The following is an 18,720-nucleotide window of genomic DNA, read 5'->3' as shown; positions in this document are numbered from 1 at the left end:
TTTGTTTTTTTTTTTTTTTTTTTTTTTTTTTTTTTTTTTTGAGATGGAGTCTTGCTGTGTCACCCAGGCTGGAGGGCAGTGGCACGGTCTCAGCTTACTGCAAGCTCAGCCTCCCGAGTAGCTGGGACTACAGGCGCCTGCCACGCCCGGCTAATTTTTTGTATTTTTAGTAGAGACGGGGTTTCACCGTGTTAGCCAGGATGATCTTGATCTCATGACCTAGTGATCCGCCCGCCTCAGCCTTCCAAAGTGCTGGGATTACAGGCGTGAGCTACTGCACCCGGCCTTAGGTTTCAGTATTTAAGGTGTGTTGCTTATAAGCAGGATTGAACATTATTTTTAAATCCAGTTTTATTACCTTTGATTTATAAAATAGTGTATTTTTATTTAATATAATGACATATTTGCTTTTAAATCAACTCATTCCTATTGGTTTTATATTTGTCTCATTTCTTCTCCATTCCTATTTTTTGTTGAATTTTTTAAAAAGTACTTGAATTATTAGTTTCTTCTGATTACCCATTGCCCCAGTATTCAATTATTATTATTTTGATGTGTACTATAGGGAAATTTTTTTTTTTTGAGATGAAGTTTTGCTCTTGTTGCCCAGGCTGGAGAGCAATGGAACGTTCTTGGCTCACTGCAACCTCTGCCTCCCGAGTTCAAGCGATTTTCCTGCCTCAGCCTTCTGAGTAGCTGGGATTACAGGCATGCACCACCACGCCCGGCTAATTTTGCATTTTTAGTAGAGATAGGGTTTCTCCATGTTGGTCAGGCTGGTCTCGAACCCCCAACCTCAGGTGCTCTGCCTGCCTCGGCCTCCCAAAGTGGTGGGATTACAGGCGTAAGCCACCGCACCCAGCTGGGAAATGTATTCTTATAACAGTCTTCCTCAAATTTGTACATTTACCAACTCCCAGACAAATGAAGAGTCAGTTGCCTATGAAACAGAACTCAAAAAACAAAAAACCAACAGTGGGCTAATAACATGTTTATTGTTTCTCTCACATAAAAGATATCCAGAAGTGTGCATTCTAGAGCTAATATGGGAGTTTTATGAAGTCAGGAACTTTAGCATTTGGATATTATCTTTTTTTTTTCTTTTTTTTTTTTGAGGCGGAGTTTCACTCTTGTTGCCCAGGCTGGAGTGCAATGGCACGATCTCGGCTCACCGCAACCTCCGCCTCCCAGGTTCAAGCAATTCTCCTGCCTCAGCCTCCCTAGTAGCTGGGATTATAGGCATGTGCCACCAGGCCCAGCTAATTTTGTATTTTTAGTAGAGATGGGGTTTCTCCATGTTGGTCAGGCTGGTCTTGAACTCCCGACCTCAGGTGATCCACCTGCCTCGGCCTCCCAAAGTGCTGGGATTACAGGCGTGAGCCACTGGGCCCGGCATGGATATTATCTTAAAGTCAGAGTTCCTAGAAAGCTAGCCAATAAATTCTGCTTTTATCTCATAGGCTAAAACTTAGTCACACGGCTGCATCTCCCTAGGAGGCTGGGAATGTTTTTGTTTCTTTGTTTCCTTGTTTTCTTTTGTTTTTATAGCTGGGCGCATTCCCCAGGATTCTCATTAGGAAGAAGGAGAGCACCAAAAAAGCAGGAGGTAAGGCAAGGGTTTTATGAGTCTGTGTCACACTATTAATCGAATATTTACGGCAATAAAAGAAATCCCATTCAACTCTGTTTCTAGATCTAACTGGTTTTAGGACTTTTTTTTTTTTTGGAAAGTTTCCTTTTGTGTTTCCATTTCTATATTTTAATTTATTTAAATGCAATGATTTTATAATCTCTAGTCAGTATGTTTACTGAGATTATTTTGCCAGTGGTTGCTGGGAGTCAGGGAGCAGGGAGCTAATTCTACCTCTGCTGAATCTCTCATGGTTGGTTGTTTCTGTGCTTTGGAATTTCAGATTGTGAGCTCATTGTCCTTAGTGTTTAATTTGTGGAAATCTCCTGCAGAATAAGATAACATGGAAGTCTTTCTGTAGTTCTTTACATTTGATTCTCTAGTAGAAACAAATGTTTCTTATATAAAAACCTCAGGAGTCATCGGTAGCTGAGGGCCACTTTGAATCTTAATTTATTAGTTTGGAGACTTCTGAAGTGTAATTTGTATGAATTTGATTCCCAGACTTACATGAGGAATAGGTCTATAGCATAAATTCTCAGTGAATTTTTTTTTCTATACTGTATAGAGCTCAGCGGGAAAGAGTTTTTTGTTATCAGCCTATGCCGGTGAGTAGATTTTTCCACTAGTCCAGTTTTTACTTTGGATACAGACCTTGGTGGGTTCAGAATCCAAATGAGGGATATCAGTCCCAACATCCAGTGAAGCATAGGCTCAAGGCTTCTCTCCCATCACTGGTTGTATATAAAAAACCAGTTACCCCATCCCCTAAACCCCAAAGAAATTGTCATTGCGGTGTGCCCAACAACCTGGCTTTTTAGTGTTGCTTTGTTTTTAACCCCTGGGGGACATAACTTTACATTATTGTGAGCTTAGTGGTGCATTGAAAAGAAATGTTTGTTATATTTTATCCATTATTTATGGAATTTTTTATTAAACTATTTTTGAGTAACTTTGTCATAATTCTGTAACTGGAAGTCAAGAGTGTTTCTTTTAAAATGATTTATTGTCTATGTGAGATTTTGAAGTTCATATCATAAACATCCAAATCCTGTAAATGGAATTTTGTGCCCTCATCAAAACGGGACCACCCTGACAGAGCCTTAAGTTCCCATTATGATTCTCAATCTCCAAAGAACTCCATCCAGTTATGCCAGTCCTCTCCTTGGCTGGAATCCAGTTTTGGAGAGTCCTGGGAGCCCATTCCTGCCATGGCCTGTGCTTCTCCACCCTTCTCTACCTATTAGGCCAAAATCTGATTGTAAAGTTGGACTGTGTTTTCATTTTTGCCATAAAACCTCACTCTCTCCTTTGGAGGAACTGGGATTTAGGTAGATAATAACAGTACATGTCTTTTTTTTTTTTTCTCCTGTGCCTAGTATTTTTGGTAATGCAAACCTCAACACTAAGTCTAGAGAACTCTGCCCCAGTTTTTTCCTTTGACAATTATATAACTATGAACTGGCAGAACTGGGGTTCAAACCCAGAAGGACATTTTCTCTCCACAACCAAAATTCATAATTAACACAAGTTAATATTTTTCTCATTTGTGTACTTTTTCTGATCATGGCTACCCTTGTTCCTTACAGTTGATCCTCAGTTTTCTTCCTTTGACTTCTAGTATCAGCCTTTGACAAGATCAGAAGGAAAAGATTCTCTAAATGACTTCTGAAGATATGTATATGGTTTTAAAGTCCCTGTTGTTTTTCTATGTATTTTTCCCCTGTGGCTTCTCACCTAAAGGTAGTGATAACAGCAGCAGCCCATCTAGAGTGGCCCTGCCACGATGCCAGCTGCAGCGGGGAGGCGGGCCCAGGCCTCCCACTCCATGGAGCAAGTAGGAGCCCTGCCTCTCCAGGTGCTGCTACAATCGCCCTCCCAGGTGTAGGACTTGGGTGTCTCTCCAATCTGCACCCTCGGGGGCCTGGGAAGGGCCCCCACACCTCCCGCCCACAGGCTCGGGGGTGTCTGCTCCCACTGCCTGGCCTCTCTCCACTCCCAGCACCCGCTCCAATCTCAGAGTGTGATTGGACTGAGCCTGGAAGCTGTTACAACCAAGCAGGGTTTGTGCACACTCAGGGCAGCACTGACACGCTGTCCCCCTGCTGCCTCAGCCCCCTCTGGGCTTTTGGTGCTGACAAACGTGGAAGGGAAAGCTGAGTGTGGGCTGAAGACAGCTCTGTGCTGACCTGCTGGTGCCCCTTGGTGCCAGCAGCCTAGGTGCCATGCATGACTGCAGGAGGCAGTCAGGCTCCTGGGAGGAAGGGAGCAGGTCCCCAGTGAAGCCCCATCTTCAGGCCAGGGAAGGCCTGAAGCCTGGGAGCCAGGCTGCCAGTCCTGTGGACCACAGGGGGAACTCATGGTGCTTCTTCCTGGGCCTGCCCATGGACCAATCACAGACTTCCTCCCTCTGAGGCCTGTGGAGAGGAGCAACCCACTCCAGGGCCTCCTCCTCTCTGTCAAGGGTTGAACACTCACTGGGACACCTTGGCTGCAGAAAGGAGCTACCCACAGTGGGTCTCTGAGCTGTTCTACTGCTCTGTAAACTCCTCTTTGTTTTGCTCACTCTTCACTTGTCCACGTACCTCATTCTTCCTGGTCACAGGACAAGAACTTGGGACCTGCCAAATGGAGAGGCTAAAAGAGCTATAACACAAACAAAGCTGAAACATACCCGTTGCTCACCATGTTGCAGGCAAAGAGAGGGCAAGAAGAGCTGCAGCCCTTTGGGGACCCCAGACCTGGGAGCTTCCTGAGCCAGGGCTGTGACTCCCTTTTTGAGGACCTGCAGTTCCTGTCATCTCCAAGCTTCCAGGCGCCGCCGCATTTCCTGGTGACAGTTGAGGAAGCTGCTGGCAGTGCACCTGGTCTAGCTGCAGCATTGCAGAGAGCTGGTGCCTGGGCTGGCACCTGGAGCCACTACTGACTGTGCAGTGGGCCGACCCCACGCTCAGTCACTCACGTACTTCTCGCTGCTTCACGCCTGGCTCGCCCTTGGCACACATGGGATCCAGGCCAGTAGCGTGAGCCGAGAGCAGCCTGCCAGGCTTAGTGGGTGAAACTAGTTGAGTAGGCCCGGGCAAAAGTCAAGCAAAGGCGCCACTGTCCACAATTTCCAGCCAGAACAGTGACACCCCCAAAATCCCCTAACAGTAGATTATCACTTTTTTGGTAAAAGCTGCTGGAAAACATCTTGCCAAGATGCAATTCTAAGCAAAATGTTCGAGTCAACTTACAAACTCCAAGAAATATTCAATTTACAATGGAAATGCTAAGTTGATCATTAGATTTTGCTCTATGAATAAAGCATCCTGAGCAACACTATTTTTTAAAGCCCATAAACCACTTTGGTCTTAGTACTGCTAATCCCGTCTGTCAGTTTCTAACTTGCCAGAGCATAGCTTATAAAATGTTACTCTTAAAGCCAAGATGGAAGAAGCTCTTTAACAAAACATCCCATTCAGGGGATAAAAAAAATCTTAAACCTTGAAAGGAAAAGATTATTTAGTCTGCCCTCATCAGCATTCAGAGAAGAGAGGAGAGAATCTGAGAGTGACATGACTTGCCCAGTATTGCATGATGGCCACATGGCAAAGCTTCCTGCAAGGTCTAGAGGCCAGGTGGCCTGAGCGCAATCCAGTCTTCTTTCCAGTTCCCCATGTTTTTAATCTCATTGAATTCGGCAGTTGTTTCCGCCTTTTTTTTTTTGAGACGGAGTTTTGCTCTTGTCCCCCAGGCTGGAGTGCAATGGTGCGATCTCGGTTCACAGCAACCTCCACCTCCAGGGTTCAAGCCATTCTCCTGCCTCAGCCTCCAGAGTAGCTAGGATTACAGGCATGTGGCCACCACGCCCAGCTAATTTTGTATTTTTAGTAGAGACGGGGTTTCTCTGTGTTGCTCAGGCTGGTCTCAAACTCCGGACCTCAGGTGATCTGCCTTCCTTGGCCTCCCAAAGTGCTGGGATTACAGGCATGCACCACTGCGCCTGGCCATATTAGCCTGTTTTTAAAGGTTCTGGGTAATATGTGTTACATCGCTACTTGAACAAAGGACTGATTTAAGGTGGTAATATATAGCACTAGAAAATAAGTGGTATTACTGTAGGTGGCCTGGGATTTATACCTCATTACCAACTTGGTCTCATTTATTCATTTATTCAATCAATAAGAACTGCTCGACATACTCAGACCACAAATGAAGTCTCCATTCTTTTCATTGATTATGTAATAACAAAGAAACACAGATATGTCTTCTTGGCAGGAAAGATTCCAAGATCTTCTTCTTGAAGCTTTACTTGGAATTCCCAAAGAATTCTAAAATTGCATACAGTCTAAAAGATAGGATCAATCAGGTTTCTACAGCCATGCCGAGTTAGAGATAAAACTTTACCAGACCACAGCTGCTACTGAGTCTCAATATTCTCTAAAGTTGAGATGGAAAAAAATAATTGGACAGAGTCACACATAAAGAGGGGCACCCACTGATTCAGATTCTGGAACTGAATACTATGGTCTTTAGCGAAGGATCCCACTCTCAGTTACATACCTATCCTCAGGTACTCCGGGAATGAATGTGTTTACAAGGTTGAAGTTTTTATGTTGGAATGCACAGCACCTCCAAATGAGCCAGCCACACTCCAGGATGCCTGGCCATTTATGTATTCACATAATACATATTTACCCAGCATATGAGGCCAAATGGAAAAACTCGTAGATTTTTGTATCTTTCTTCATGCCTGGCTTCTGGTTCCTGGGGTCAGAGGCAAATATGGAGATGGGATATGAGTTAAATATTTGTAACTGGATTAAATGATGTAATTAACTATAAACTATATAATTATAACGTAATAGAATAAAATAGCAACTGTCCAGTTCCCAATGGCATGAGAGAGTATAGAGCTCTGTCAAAGAAAAAAATAAACACATTGACATCAAATATTTATAATAAAGCTAATAAGGTGACAACTAATGGTCCTGGTTTCCATGTAAAAAATATAATTGAATGAGACCCCAGAATTAAAGGATGTGACCCAACCAAACTCGCTTATAATTATAACTAGGAGATAAGCAAAATAAACCTTTTATTTAAAGAAAAACTCAACTTTGCCATCACTGCCTCCTGAAGATTTGAGCACAGTTCTACATTAAGGGAACAAATCCTGATACCACTCTCTTTCACTCACAAAGACAGAAGTGACAGAAGAAAAGAAGAAAAATAGTGTCATCTCCTGGATCCCTTCTTCCTGAAGGTTAACATGTAAGCTCATTGTTTAGCTAAGCACATTATGGAATCTTTGGATATGGAGCAATGTGATGGTTAATTTTATACATCAACATGACTGGACTACAGGGGGCCCAGATGTTTGGTTAAACACTATTTTGGGTGTGTCTGTGAGGGTGTTTCTGGATGAGATTAACATTTGAATCTGTAGACTGAGTAAACCAGATTGCCTTCACTAATGTGGGTGGCCCTCGTCCAATCCCCTGAAGGCCAGAAAAGAATAAAAGACCAAGTAGGAAAGAATTCTCTCTCTGCCTACGTTAGAGCTTCCTTCTTTTGAAGGAAGAAGACATCATCAATCTTCTTCCTTCAGACTGGAACTTACACCATCAACCCTCTCCTAGGTCTCCAGCTTGCCAACTGCAGATCTTGGGACTTCTTAGTCTCCATAGTTATATGAGCCTATTCCTTATTTTATATAATGAATTTAATATAAGATACATGTATTATATATATCTTATATTTTATATAAGATACATGTATTATATATATATCTTATATTTTATATAAGATACATGTATCTTTTTTTTTTTTTTGAGACAGAGTCTCGCTCTATCACCCAGGCTGGAGTGCAGTGGTGCAATCTCGGCTCACCACAACCTCTACCTCCCAGGTTCAAGTGATTCTCATGCCTCAGCCTCCTGTGTAGCTGGGACTATCAGCATGCAACACCATTCCTGGCTAATTTTTATAATTTTTGATAGACACAGGATTTCACCATGTTGGCCAGGCTGGTCTCAAGCTCCTGGCCTCAAGAGATCCACCTGCCTTGGATATATGTATCTTATTGGTTCTTTTTTTCTGGAAAACCCTGAGTAATATACACAACCAGACACTTAGGGAAAGCAAAGTTACTCTCCATTTTTTTTTTTATTTTTTTTATTTTTTGAGACGGAGTCTCGCGCTGTGTCACCCAGGCTGGAGTGCAGTGGCGCGATCTCGGCTCACTGCAAGCTCCGCCTCCCAGGTTCACGCCATTCTCCCGCCTCAGCCTCCGAGTAGCTGGGACTACAGGCGCCCGCCACCACGCCCGGCTGGTTTTTTGTATTTTTAGTAGAGACGGGGTTTCACCATGTTAGCCAGGATGGTCTCGATCTCCTGACCTCGTGATCCACCCGCCTCGGCCTCCCAAAGTGCTGGGATTACAGGCTTGAGCCACCGCGCCCGGCAGTTACTCTCCATTTTAAAGAAGTGAGAGGAATTAGATTTCCAAGAAGGAGCTCAGGGAAAGGGGCTTTGGCTAAGAAGAAAGTGAGGAGTCCTGCATAAATGGAGCTTACACCAGGAAAGAGGCTATATCTATGGAGAAATGTGGTGAATAAAAGTATTACATAGGTGAAAGAGCTTGGAGGAGAGAGATATCTTGAGTTTACTGTTTGGTTTCTTGCCAGTGGGAGGAGGGACAGCCTGTGATTCAATTCCCTTTGTGACTCTAAACTTTCAGTGCCATCTGCTACTCACTCAGGTGTCTTGTGGAAGTGGTCATTGGGAGGAATAATAGAAAACATACTCTATTTCAGACCTATGCTAGCATTGCAAGTACCAGGCCCAGCTCTTACAGGCACATCGGGAAAGACAGTCAGTCTTCCAGATCTGAGCTTCTAAACGTTAGCCTACTGACATTTTGGACTGCATAGCTTTGTTGGGGAATCTGTGTGGTGCTGAATATTTAGCAGCAGCATATTTGTTTGTCTTCTATACATTAGATGACAGTATCACCCCTCCGTGTAGCAACAAAAAGTTCTCCAAACATTGCCAAATGTCCCTTGGGTGGAGGAAGAGAGTTCCACCTTCATTTCAGAACCTCTAGTCTAAAGTATATGTAGAAAGAGCTTTACAGAAGGGGAGATCTTACTTCGGGACAAACCTACCAGGGTCCAATCAATGGAAGGAAAAGCTAAAAATGCAAACTGGACCTCACTTTGAAGAGAAATATTTTCATAGTCCCTCTTACGTATAAATAGTCAAATTCTTTAAACTTCGCAAAAATTAGTAAAGGTTTCCCCAACAAATTTACAAATCACTACTGTATAGGACATACTGGGAGGAGAAATGAAGGTATTATTTTATTTATTTTATCTGACATCCTAGCATTCTCCAAAAGGTCAAACACAATAAAATCACTAACAATAAATAGTTAGATGATAGGAAGACAGGTAAATAAAATTCTTGGCTTGATTAATTATAATACTATTACTGGCAGGGGAAAGATTGGAGCAAATTAACCAAGTGGAAGGTGATCAGACTAGGTATTTGTATAGTTCACAGTAACAATAATATTGTTCAAATAATTTTTTTTCTGTAGTTTTACTTTGTCACCAAAAAGTAAAGAAGTTGGACTAGGCAAATACAGAAATTTCTTCTGTTTGATAGAGGCCTTTAGTACTACTCAGTCTGGATTGACAAAAAACGAAACATTTTCCTGAATATAGAAAAAGTACATTCCTGGAGAAAAAAATGTGTTTCCAACAGTTCTACCAGCCCTTGAGAAATGAAGGGAATGCACAAGATAAAAAAGCCCATTTTTGCCTTGGGCTTGATGTTAAGAAACTTCTGCCAAAAACGAAAAGGACAGAACTGCAGAGGGTCAGGACGATAAAGATGTGAGCCATCTAGAAATTTACCACATCGACATAGTAATTCCTTTGTGCAGAAAAACTACATGAATTCTGTGATAATCATTTGTGAAAGAAAGAAAAATATGTTGTGTTTCAGAGAAGAGTGAAAGGCTTTCAGCTCAGCATCATAAAAATCACTATTAGAAAAGGGAAAAATACAAATCCCAAAGCAACTATTAAAACACCACCAATAACAAATAATGGTTCCTCCATAAATTTATTTTGATGATTATACCTTGTGTTCTATCTCACAACAAACTGTCAGCAGCAAGACCTGCAGACAGATGTAAGTTTAAGCTTTTTAACTCCACCTAAGAGTGAAATTAGGCCACAGTTTCTGTCTTCAATGAAACTCCAGTGAAACTGATGCACATCCCTCCTCTGTGATGTCATGGTTCTCTTCTCATCAGAGAATAATCTCAAATTCCTCTGCAACGCCCCTTGATTCTACAACTTTGGATGGAATTTTACACATAAAAATCACACAAGTGTGTTTACCTTCTCATAAGAAACCATTGTATAATTCTCAGGGGCCCTTCCCTGCCCCTGAAATAAGAGAGCCTCTCTCTTCTCATTTGTATAGGTTCAGGATGGCTGAAGAGGCCCCACACAGTTTACAGAAAGGAAGCCAGTTGATGCTCTAAATGGAAAGTACATCACAATAATAAATCTGCAAACAAACCATAAAATTAGAAGATGGTGAATAACTTAATGGGATCCACAGGCAGAAGAGAACTTCCCATTAAAAGAGAGAGAGAGAGAGTGCTTCTCTGGGGTTTCCCATCTCTCTGGGAAGTAGTATGTGGCAGGTGTTGTCTTCATTCCACTGACAGCAATGAATGAGAGGTCAAGAGTCAATGGGTTTGTTTGAATCTGAGCTCTCTGGCTTCTAGGTTACTGCCACTCAGCCAGGACCTCTGTCCATTTGCCTGTGCTGTTGCCTCCCCATTGGCATTGGTCAAAAGAATATTCTGTGCCCCTTTCCAAGAACTGCAGTCAGACATCAGTGGTCTAAGAGATATTCAGAGTTCTGGTCAGGTGAACTAGTTTCTTGTTCCAAGTCAGGGGGCATTCCCATGCTACAATTGCCAAGACTCATAGGAGAGGAGAGAGTGTTGGTCTAACCTACCCTCTTCTGAATGTGTATTCTTTGGTCATAAAGAGAGGGGGAGGGATCAAGAAAGATACAGGAAGAAAGAATTGTTAAAAATAATGACAAACACCTTATGAGACTTACATTCTACAGCAATCTTTTGCATGCATGTTTTCATTTTCCATGCCAGCACCATTTTTTAAAGATGTACTGTTTTTACACAGGAAAAAATTTAAGACTCAGAGGGGCTAAGAGGTTTATCCAGGTTGAGTGGAAAAACAAATAAAATATCAGAATTCCAAATCCTTGTTTTTTCTTGTTTCCTAGTACACAGGGACTTACAGATTTTGTTTAGAGATTAATATTTTTGTAGGGTTTTCATTAGTCAGTTTTCTTAGGTGGACAGATAACCATTTTGCTGGATCCTATATCAGTTCAGCCCTTTTCCTAACCAATTTCAATTCTTTGATTAGAGAAATGAAACAATTGACTGTCCCTCTTCTCTTCCCTCTGTCCTTGCTAGTGAGCCCTGACCAAGCAGGGAGGTGTGAAGTATTGATGAAGATGTGGGAGGTGTGTTGGCTCCTGTGCCCTAAAGAAACATGAATAAATGCAAGGATCACTTTCAACTGGTTGGCTTTGATTTGAGATCCCTGTCTCTAGAGCTGGATTTCTCTTACTTATGTATCAATCATGCCCTAAATGGCCTACTTTGTCCCCAAAGTCTTCACTGACTGAGCTGTCCATCTCATGTCACAATTTCTTTATAATTATGTGATTTCTATATATCTTACCCACCCAACCATGGACACAATGTTATACCTTGGATACAAATCTTTCTATGACTGGGTCTGTGATGTTTACAATGTGTGCCCTGATAACCACCTGCCTACCTGAACTTCTGTTGATTACCAGTTATCAGCTCATTGGTCAATTATCTTGTCAAATAATAAAAGAAATTGCTACCATTTATTGAGCACATGAGTGTCTTGTACTGTGCTAAGCACTTTAGCTGAGTTATCTTATTTGTTTCTTAAAATATCCCTGTAAGGACCATGTATCTGAATCTCTGGATCTTGAACGTCTTTTACCCTTGGATTAGGAATGGGCGAATGAAAGAGTCATTTGTGGAAAAAAAACAATCTGTCAGACACAGATATCACTGATTCCACTTAAATGTGGGCCAGCAGGATATGTCTTCAAATATGTAAAAGCAAAGAGATATGTGTTCAAAATAACTTGGCAGGAATATTTTACCTAATGGAAAATGAAGGTCTATGTGTTTTAAATCCTTATAATGCATGTATAAAAACCATAAATCCTTAAATTGCCAACTAAATAAATGCTTCGTAGTGACTTGCCCCTTAATCATCCAGGAAAATTAGATAAGAACTAAGAAGTTATAAGAGCTCTTCCTTTGGGACATATTGTTTCACTTTGGCAAAGTGATGTGGGGTTGTGAGGAGGAAAAACAAAGTGAGTTTTTTCTACTTAGGCAAACATGAAAGTAAAAACTATCACCAGTGATTTTTGAGACAATTGAAGCCTCTATATTGAAATGCATTGGGAGTTTGTTACGCTATTAGAAAAATATACAGTCCATTTACTATTATTTAACCACATTAATCATTATGATGAAATATGTTGTGAGCTAATTCATGAATTTCATACTTAGACGATTACATTGCTGCATAGGGTAATGATTTTAAACAGTGACAGGTAAACTTTTTCCATTTTGGCAAAAATGAGTAAGTACAGATTTTCCTCTGCGGGGATCACAGATTCTTGACACACCCAAACTTCTATAGACATATAACAGTAATGTGAAAATGGAATCCATCCACTATTACTTTAATGTTAACCTTCAGCTTAAAAAAAATCTTCTACAAGGGTTTGACATCATTGCCTTGACAATTATAAATTAAGCAGGGGTAGAATTCTGCCTACTCTAGGGAATCTAAATTCTCAGAAATTTCACTATCCAAGCTTATGATCTCTCCAAACAATCAAATGTCAGTTTTGAAGGTCATTCCTTTTGCAGATGTCTGCTCACAACAGACAACAACGGGTATGGTGTTAACGGCTCAATGGCTCAACCAGGGTAGGGACTATATTTAATTGCACATCACTGCACCCTACTCTCTAACGCAGTAGCTGGCACGTAATAAAAGCTCCATACGTAATGACTATTTCAGGTCCTAATATCTGACACTAATTGCCTGTGTGATTTTGGGATAGTCATTTAATACATTAAGGGATTTGAACTTAAAGGGCACCAAGAATTTTCCAGCTCTGATATTTTACTAGTCATTGACTGAAGTCCCTGGGTGTTCACCAGTTTACTATAATGACTACAGAGAAAAACAGTGTTCCTCCCAAAAACACTTAAAATGAAATAATCCCAATCTCCTTCATTCAACCAATTCATGACTATTCCTCACGCAATCTTATCATTTGCCAGAGGAAAAGCCATTGCTCATCTTTTATAAAAAGTGTTCTCAAAATCCAACCCATAATGGAACTAACAGTTTCTTGTTCAGCATAGGAAACATATTAACCTGATTTGATTCTGTTCCCATTTTGGTTCTCAGATTTTCAGTCTCCTTTGGAACCTTTATTATTGCCATTTAATTAAACCAATTCCTTCCATACCTTTTAATTTGTTAAAAAAAAAAAAAAAAAAAAAAAAAAAAAAAAAAACCCTCTCTTTTCTCAACCACTAGGAGGCAGTGTTTCAGTAGTTCTAAGCTAAACAAAGACTGATCAGCCCAGAACACTGAAGTGGAATTTGACTCCTCAAATCTGAACGTTTCCCTTAGACTTTGCTTCTTCAAGAAATAGGGGAAATAACATCTTTCTCACCAAGAAATAACCAATACATATATTTTCACCATTAAATCACTAATAATCCTAAAAGATATATGCAAACTCCTGTTGGAATAATTTTTTTAAAAGTCTCTGCAGTTTATAATGCTATTATTTGGGGTGTTCTTAATGTTTAATTTACCATTTACCCATTCAAAACAATTCATCATGCCATTAATCACTTCTCTATTATCATCAAAGATTGAATGACACATCTGTATTTTAAAGAATGTAACAAGTACTTAAAGGACAAATCCCTTTAATTCTATAGAAAGTGCTTTAATTTTTAAGTGGAGGGTAGTAAGTTTTTAAGAAGGTCCTAAGATAGGAAAATGGGAAAGGAAAGAGCAGAGCATGTTCTTTAGTGCTAGGCCTATTTTATAGATTTATTGAAATCTCAAAGCCACTCCATGAAGTAAATATTATTATTCCTATTTACAAGACAGAAAACTAAAGCCAAACTTCATTTAAAGTCAAATAATTAAGTGCCCAGGATTTGAATGAAGGCCTGTCTGATTCACCAATCTACTACACTAAGTTGTCTTGCAAATAAAAACAACAACAGTAACAATAACAATAAGTGAACTGTAAAGCAACCCAAAATTTGGCACAACGGTCTCTCAATTCAGTGCTCTAATCTTGATCGCAGTCTGGAAATTCATCATTAACACAAAGTCACTACTTGGAAACAGAGCCAGCCACTGATTGTACTTAGGCTTTGTAAGAACAACACTCACTGCATATTCTCTGAGAATGTGTTTTTCAAAATTTGCATTGTTTTTATTATTAGGGACTTATTTAATAATAGCCTTCCTAAGCCTCCTTTCCTTGATTTGAAAGGCCATCACCATTGCAACCCTAAATTATTCTTTCCGAATGGTAAGAAAATCATGAAAACTCTTGTTGTACCTCTGCCCAAAGCCTATGCCCCAGGAAGAGAATTTTAAAAGTAATTAGTGTAACAGCTCTCACCACAGGCTTTAGGCCCCCTGTCGTAAGCCTCACAGTTAACAAACTTGAATATGTGCAGGCTTGTGAGTTTTATTTTTATCAATTCCTGTTTAATATTTTACTGACCATCACCTATGCCTAGGTTTTCACAATAGCAAGTAAAATGGCTGAATCTTTGCACACTCATAGCATTCTTCTTTTCAAACTACAGAAACTAAGGTAAGGGATACGTACAAAGAGACATGATTAAAACCATCCTTGCCACTGGACTTCTTGCAACAAATCAAACAAATTTTAAAAGTAATACAATTAACTGCCAAGATATTTCTCAAATATTCAAATGGAGGAGCAGTTTACCTTAACCTCAATTACCTTAATAGAATTAATAGAATTAAGTGGTAGAATTCTTAGAAAGTATCTGTTAAGTGCTTAACAGGTTCTTGTAGAATAATAATAGAGTTAGCTATTGCTCTAGATGTCTCTGCACAGTTTTTGTGTGCTAAGATGGGTAGAGAAAAATTATCAGTGCTTACTGAAAAATAGGAGGTCTAAAAATGTGGAAAGAGATGGCGAGCCCGCAATTAGATCAAGAAAATAACTGAAGTACATCTGGAGTGTTGGTGCATTTCTTCTCAGAGTAATAATAAAACATCCAACAGACCTCTTAACAACACAGGACATCACCATCATCACAGTGTAATCTTAAGGAAGAAAACATACATGCAAAGCTCCCAGTCCACAGAGGAAGGGATTGCGGGAAAGAGAAATAAAGGAAATGGGGGTAGAGTAAACTCAGCCCTGCTGTGAAACCCTTTCCACTCAGTAGGTGAGGGATCATTTGTAATCACATCCTCTTTGATTTGGACAGTTTCCAGTGACAATTTAGAGAGAAGCCCCTAGGCCTGAGGGAGAGGCATTGGAGAAAAAAAAAAAAAAAGGGAAACACAAATAGCTTTCTGCAGGAAATACAAATACACACACACACACCCCATTTCATGGAATGGTGATCATGTTGCACATATTGATTTCAGAAAATGTAAAATGTGGAGCAGTGTCTTAAGGTAAAGGAAATAAAGTTAAAGTACAGTGCACACTTCTTTTTCAGGCACTTCCCATACAGCCTTTTCCCACCTCCCTTGGCTGTTATAATAAGAACACCAAAATAAAAAGATTACTGTCGACTGCCAAATCACTGCGGCCCCCAGTTGAGGACAATGAAAACCCTAGACTAATATCTATGGTGAATCTCGGGAGTCATATGGTAGACTACCAGTTTTCAGGAGCTTAAATAGTCAATAAAAATGCCTATGACTTTTTTTTTTCTTTACAGGATAGTTCATTCTCTTTATGCAAGATCATCCTAAGCGACTGCCAAATTAAATAGTCACCATAGTGCTTCCAATTTAAAAGCCAGAAAACATTTGCATTCTGATAAAATGGCTTCCATCGGATGAAGATCCTTTGACACCCACAGTCCTCTAGCATTTTAAAGGCTGTTTGCTGAGAACCTTCTCTGACTTTGGAGCCCCCGTTTGCACTCTGTTAACAGTCTAGCAACTGGTCACGGCATAATTAGCCATTTGTTTCTTCATCTAAGGGGCCAGTGGTGAATGTGGCTTCTAAGCCAAGAGCAGGGCCCCACCCTGAGCAAATCTGGCCTTAAAAACAGGCCTTCGAAAACCTACTTCTCAGTTGCCAAATACTCTAACATAAACACTGCCCCCTTTTTGAAAGCAGGTTGGATCAGAACTAGATCAGAGTATTATTGCTTTTGCCTTCAGTTCTAATCTTTCAATGAACAATAGGGGGAAAAAAAAAGCTCAGGCCAGAACGTATTGCCTGACCAGCCTGTCAGAAACTGATGTCATTACAGAGCTGATACAATAAGAGAAGATTAGACTCAAAGGTCCTTGGATATATATTTACTTATGTAGATAAACATTTTTATACTATATACATATTCACTTTCATGTAAATAAACATTTATATGTATGCATATATCTGAGAGAGACTTTAAAGAAAAATGTGAAAAACTATTTTAAGTGTTATCTAAAAAAAAAACTAAATCAAACACTATTTCATCAAAAGAAATTTTTAAAAGTGTTGTTTGTAAGCATTTGGAAAGGAAAGAAATAAGCCTTTATTGTGACCAAATTATCTTTTTTATCCCCTCCATTTCTAATTTTATTTATTTACTAAACACATATAGCACTAACTATTCGCCAGGTACTATTCTAAGCACTCTGTAAATAATAACTTGTTTAATCATATAACGACCCTATGAAATATGTGCTATTATTATCCCTACCTGACAGATGAGGACACTGAGTAGAGAGAGGTCAAGTCACTTGCCGAGGGTCACACAGCTACCAGCGGTCAAGCTGGAATTTGAGCCAGGCATCCCATCTGTGAAATCTGTGTTCTTCACTTTGCTTCCTCCCTAAGTGAAAATTAATCTCATTTTAAAATCTTCACAGATGAGGAACTTAAGTTACATGTTTATATAACTAATCTATTTAACTCGTGCCAAATCTGAACAAAAATATGGAAATAATTTATGCCAACTAAGGACAATAGCACTAATAAAGATATTTTCATAACACATTTATGTCTTATAAAATTAACACCCTGGCTGGGTGCAGTGGCTCACGCCTGTAATCCCAGCACTTTGGGAGGCAGATCACGAGGTCAGGAGATCGAGACCATCCTGGCTAACACAGTGAAACCCCATCTCTACTAAAAATACAAAAAATTAGTCGGGCGTGGTGGCACACACCCGTAATTCCAGCTACTCGGGAGGCTGAGGCAGGAGAATGGCATGAACACAGGAGGCAGAGCTTATAGTGAGCCAAGATCGCACCACTGCACTCCAGTCTGGGTGACAGAGCAAGACTCCATCTCAAAAAGTAAATAAATAAATAATAAAATAATAAAATAAAATTAACACCCTGGCCAGGCACGGTGACTCGTGTCTATAATCCCAGCACTTTGGGAGCCAAAGTGGGAGGAGCACTTAAGGCCAGGAGTTCGAGGCCAGCCTGAGCAACATAGTGAGACACCATCTCTACAAAAAATTTAAAAATAAAAATTAGCCAGGCGTGGTAGCAGACCCCTAGAGTCCCAGCTACTCGGGAGGCTGAAGTGGGAGGACTGTTTGTGTCCAGGAGTTCAAGGCTGCAGTGAACTATCACTGCAACACTGTAGTCCAGCCTGGGTAACGGAGCAAGATTCTGTCTCTAAAAAGAAAAATGAAAGTGGAAATAAATAAATTAAATTAAATTAAATTAAAACCAGTTCTCTTCAATCTTCCTATACTCTCTTTAAAAAAAAAATTTTTTTTCAATTTTTTATTTTTTTGAGATGGAATCTCACTCTGTCACCCAGGCTGGAGTGCAATGGTATGATCTCGGCTTACTGCAACCTCTGCCTGCCGGGTTCAGGCGATTCTTCTGCCTCAGCCTCCCGAGTAGCTGGGATTACAGGCTCGCAGAACCACGCCCAGTTAATTTTTGTATTTTTAATGGAGATGGGGTTTCACCATGTTGGCCAGGCTGGTCTCGAACTTCTGATCTGAAGCGATCCGCCCACCTTGACCTCCCAAAGTGCTGGGATTACAGATGTGAGCCACCACACCCAGCCACAATCTTCCTATACTCTCTAACTTGCATTTCCTGCATATATGGTGAGCAACATAGCTCTCTGCATGCATCACCAGATGGTCCTCCAGACCTCTCTGTTCAACAGTTAGTACAGTTGAGTCACTTGGTACCTCATTCCCAACTAAGAATTACAAAGCATATTTAAAAGAGGAAAATCACACATTGGTTACCAGTTCATTGTAAACTGCTGCAAAAATTAGATTGATAATAAAATGTTTTATTAGGCACATCCTTTTCATATCTGCTATATTATAACTTGTCTTGATTTTAAATAAAAAGGCCCTTCTAGAAGCATCTATCTAAAGTCTATACAGGTTATGTTCATACTGTTATAAAATTATAAAGTCTAGACATTAGAGTTTGCTGGGCTTTGACTTTAAACTATTAAATAAGAAAAAAGATGATCTTGGCAAGGAAACAATTAGATAATATTCTCGATTTTCACAATATTGATTTGTGTGTGTTGTAGAATTTCTGGAAGGAAGTTAAAACAACAATGACTAAATCTTGCTTGATGATTACAGTACTTAATTTATATTTATTAATGGCAATAGTAATAATGGACCTTATTTTAATGTCTTCAATCTGTCCCCATCTCTCAAACCATACTACCACCACCATAGC

The sequence above is a fragment of the Theropithecus gelada genome, chromosome 8, assembly GCF_003255815.1.
Source record: "Theropithecus gelada isolate Dixy chromosome 8, Tgel_1.0, whole genome shotgun sequence".
In the NCBI taxonomy this organism is placed as follows: domain Eukaryota; kingdom Metazoa; phylum Chordata; class Mammalia; order Primates; family Cercopithecidae; genus Theropithecus; species Theropithecus gelada.
The sequence above is the reverse complement of the archived record's forward strand: the minus strand, read 5'-3'. Positions refer to the sequence as shown.